We start from the raw sequence: 5129 nt of genomic DNA, 5'->3' as shown, positions 1-5129 counted from the left end.
AGAGGTTACGTCCTGGGAGATGAGGCAAAGATCTAGATCATATTCTTAGTACACTCTTTGACTGTAATTTATGTTCCTTATATGGTCACACGCGTCATTTGTATTTCCATATATGGTAAAAGGTGACGTAAAGCTTTGGAAAAAAAACCGGGGAAACCATGCTGTCACTTTCTGAGCATGCGCATTGGAAAGCTAAACAATAGACCTTTTCGGTATCTGAGCAGCTCTCGCGAGACACGCTCTTTGTTATGCTTTTAACATCGCGAGAACTTCGAACCTTGGCTTGTGCTGCTCGCACGAGATCGCTGTACCGCATGCTTTGCTATGCTCTGAAGTTTGCGAGAGATTACGAGAGCTTGGAATACCGATAGGGTATATTGTGTAATTATCTGAGCATGCGCACTTGTTATCACAATTCGTTGAAATTCACTTTACGTTTCATTTTTAGCTGCGCAGGAATCTTCAAATATCGTCGCTCGGAAACAAAAATGGCGCTCCAAGGAAAAGGAGAATTTTAACTAGTTCGAAACAAAAAATCTCGTCCTCCTTTGTATTCGCCCTTTTCTGTATCTTCTTCTTCATTCGTTTGCTGGACACATGCAATGAGATTCAGTAGGTTACCGATCCTGGATATTTCTTTAGAACTTGCCTTTCTTGAGAATAAACGAGATAAAAAATCCCTAAGGGCCATATCGAACATTCCGACTTTATTCCTGTCAGGTCAGTCAAGTCATGGGCATGATAAACACTTATTTATAAGGCGGGAACTTTATCAGTATATACAAACCAAAGTGCGCGTCTATGTGTGTGAATGTGTGCCATGCTTGCATGTATTGGTTTTTGTTTTTTTCGTTTTTGCGATCCAAAAAATACCTTTACCGGCAGCAAAACCAAAATGAAAAGGCGCAAACAAACGATCAGCTTTGTGCATTCCAGACAGGGGCAGATTACTGAGTGTTTCTCGATAAGATTGGCTAATTCTGTCCTTTGGCTGATCTGGACAGATTGCCAACATGTCGTCTGGTCATTTCAGCGGGGATTTATTTGACTTTGATTCATGTAGGCCGCAGCTGCACACATATACGTGGCTGAGATCACAGTAAGAATGTCTGGATTTCGCTGACTGATATCCCTGCAGATATACACATGAACAGTGGTACCTGTGATGAAAGGACACCCTTGGGACGAGCCTAAAATGTCCCTACATTGCAGGTGACCTATCACGACAGGTATATTTATTGTAGTCAGAATGATGGATAAAGTTTTATCATATAACCCCATCCCTGTCCTTAAGAGGTCAAAAATATGTATGCCTGTAGGACATTAATATATCCTGAAGAATGAATAAAGTGAGTAGATGCGTCCTTAAATGGGAGGTGGCCTCGCATCGGAGGGACATGTGCAACGGTCAGTTTAGCTAATCTTGCTTTGGTGCTTCTCCCTTTGTATAAAAGAATTCAGCTGTCGCCCTTTTCTACTGATCGGAGACAAGTGAAGAAAGCCTTTTTAACTTATTCGTTCTCTCCCGAAAGCGGCGTATGGCTGCCTGAATAGCGGGGTAAAAACGGCCATGCACGTCAAAACCCACTCGTGCAAAAGCACGAGTGAACGTGGGAGTTTCAGCCCATGAATGAAGAAGAAGAAGAACTCATTCGTTCTTTTGCTTGCTCGCTCGTAATGTGTTACATTCCAAATGGGCCTATAAGAGGGTATGTGAAGGCAATCCTTCATCCAGCCCAGAGTTGACTTCGCGAAGCCGACTTTGTGCAATAATCTATTGCTTTACATTTGTATTGTTTTTCAACCCTGCTCAGAAGGCAGCCATAAAGGTGGATATTTCTTGGTTTAAACACAATTTTATTCGAAATACATGACATGAAACAATTGACAAAAATGCAGCTAGGACACGAACTCAAGCACATGCTTATTTGACGTGACCATAACAATGCTAAGTTACACAAGTTTTCATGATGGCGGACAACACAATTATTAACCAGAAGAACAAAATGTAGGAGGGGGGTATGGGGAACTTAATCAAAACAGGAGGATCTACAGAGAAAAAAAATAAAAGAAAGAAAAATAAAAAATAAAAAAAATTTAAATTAAAATTATAAAAAAAAAGATTTTTCTTAAGTTTAAGTGGAAGGATGCCTCCCATATACAACTACAAGCATTGTGTGGTATGGTGTTCTGCGTGATCGGTGACACAGAACGGAAGGTTGGTTTTTTTGGGTGTTTTTTTTTTGTGGACACCTTTACGACGGGCGCAGTGGCGTGGTGGTAAGGCGTCGGCCTCCTAATCGGGAGGTCGTGCGTTGGAATCCCGGTTGCTGCCGCCTGGTGGGTTAAGAGTGGAGATTTTTTCGATCTCCCAGGTCAACTTATGTGCAGACCTGCTAGTGACTTAACCCCCTTCGTGTGTACACGCAAGCACAAGACCAAGTGCGCACGGAAAAGATCCTGTAATCCATGTCAGAGTTCAATGGGTTATAGAAACACGAAAATACCCAGCATGCCTACTCAACGAAAGCGGAGTGAAGCTGACTATGCTCTCATAGTATAGTTTGGGGAACCCAGATGGGCAAACGAGCTCACACGTAACCAGAAAATTCTGGAACGCTGAGGAAGAAGAAGGACACCTTAACCCAAAAAGCACACTCCATCCGGTGAAAACTGCATGTTCGCCTCGCCGTGTCAGGTCTACCCAGGCTTCTACGTGGGATCAGACCATCCCTCTTCCACTTGGTCACATACCCAAAATGAACATCCGGGTGTTCTCTGTGCACAATGGGAAACATTTTTATGAATTTATTTCATAAACGCCACTATTGTGGCTTTAAAAAAATATATCATCAAACAAATTCAACTCGAACTCGAACTCGAACTCGAAAACTTTATTACCGAGGGATGATAGCATTAGGTCCATATGGTCCTTTCTTACAGCTAGTCCCTACTATAATACACACATGAAACAAAGAACAAATATGAAGAATTTATATAAATAACAAAAAATAAAAAATAAAAAATAAAAAAATAAAAAAAATAAAAAGACCAATGGGGAAAGGTATAACAAAATAAAAATTAAAAATTCAAAAGTGTGCTTGTTAATGGAAGCATACTATACACTGACAACAGCAAGCAGTCAAGCAGCTGATTTATGGTGTGTGTCCCAGTGGGAGGAGGATCTTATCCCACGTAGAAGCTTAGCCATATCTGAGATAGTGAATCCAACTAGTTTTTGTCCCGAAAGTAACATCCGGTGCATACCCGTGGCAGAATAAATATAGCGTTTCATGGGGATGGCTTTTGTCTGTCGAGCCTTTCATCCTATTTCTCCAAACATTTTTTTTCTTTCAGTTCATTCCAAAACGAAGTCCAATCATTCAAACAACATCCCCCCTCCCTCCTCCGCCCTCCCCCCTTCGGCCACCCTTATCCCTTGCCACATTTCCCCCATTCCTAGTTGTCATAATCTGATCTGCACAAGGACAAAACTTTGAAATAAAAAAAAATATATATATAAGCGTACCGTCATGGTGCTGATGCTCTGAAGAGATCCAAAGCGGGTGTCTTGCGGTCAGATTTCACCCCTCTAGTTTTTAGACACGCAATATCAGACGTTCGATTTAGAAAAAAATATCTGCGTTTAAGGTAACTCGATCGACCGTTTATCCTGCTATTCTGAAACGTTATGCAAGGCTAAAAAAAACCACCCACATAATTATAAGGGAACCTACTGGCTCTTGGTTTTAGGAGTGTCTCGCAGCATTCTCAGTGGGTTTTTTATGAGTTGGTTTTTTTCTTTAGGGGGGGGGTGCAGATGGTGGTGGTGTGTGTGTGTGTGTGTGTGTGTGTGTGTGTGTGTGTGGGCGGGATGGTAGGAAGGGGGGCGGGGTGAGGGGTCGATTGGGGGAGCAGGAAGAGTGTGAAGATATTACACTAGCTGTATCTTCAAAAATACAAAGCGGCGGAAGACGGAAGCAGCCAATGATGATATGATCGTGTGTGTTTCTGTGGTTATTGTTGTTGTTGTTTTTTGTTATATCGTTTTGTGCAATATCAACGGTGTCGATGTAAAAACATTGCACTTACGAGTCACTTTCAAATAGTTTTTAAAAATATAGATTAATAGATTTATAAAACAATACAGAAATAAATAAATAAACTAATATATATATAAATCAATAAATCAATAAATCAACCAATCAATCGATCAATCAATCAATCAATCAATCAAACAATCAATCTATAATTTCATCAATAAATACATCAATAAAACAAAATAAGACAGCAGGTGTGTCGTTTAGTGTAGGATGTCGACGAAACGCCTCAACGTATTTCATTATTTCAACTCACCGAAAACGTTGCCGTCATTTCGGCAGAGCTACTGAATTATTTCACGGTGGAGAAAAAACATTTGCCGTAACTTTCCCGTCCTTTTCGGAAAATGTGTCGACAGGAGAATACCAGCTACATCCCTGATTAGGGAAGCCATGTATAGCATTCTTAACATTGCGAACACTTCCACGTCTAATTTGGCAAATTTGTCGAGAAAAAGTACCAACTATATCCGTGAAAAGGGAAGCCATTGATAGCATTCTTAAAATTGCCCCAACTTTTACGTTCATTTCTAGCGTCTACTTATTTCTCGCTGTCATTTCAGAATAGGTACTGAATTATTTCATGGTGGGGGAAGCCGGGTTCGCCAAGGACTCATTTGTACTAAGAAACAAAAATTGAATTATGAAAATAACGTTTACATCTGTTTTGTCATATTTGTCGAAGAAAATAAATGCTAGCAACACACCTGATAAGGTAACCCATTATACAGCATTCCGGGGGAAGGGTTGTCCAAGGTGAGTGTGAACAAATTACGGACACTTTTAAGTCTTCTTCTTCTAGACATCCACTCCTGTAACTTCTAAGTCAATTTCGGCAATTGTACCGAGAAAAAAAATAGTACGTCCATATAAAGACACACAAAATAATGCATATATAATACATAAAAAATAACCTTGAAATCATTACTCCGTGGTATAAAAAAAAAAGTCAAACGTTAACTCACCCCCGAAGACTGTCGAGGCCAAGTGTAAGTTGCCATTGCTTGTTTTCAGGAAATCAACGCAAGA

This window comes from Littorina saxatilis, linkage group LG13 (assembly GCF_037325665.1).
Source record: "Littorina saxatilis isolate snail1 linkage group LG13, US_GU_Lsax_2.0, whole genome shotgun sequence".
NCBI classification, from domain to species: Eukaryota; Metazoa; Mollusca; class Gastropoda; order Littorinimorpha; family Littorinidae; genus Littorina; species Littorina saxatilis.
The sequence above is the reverse complement of the archived record's forward strand: the minus strand, read 5'-3'. Positions refer to the sequence as shown.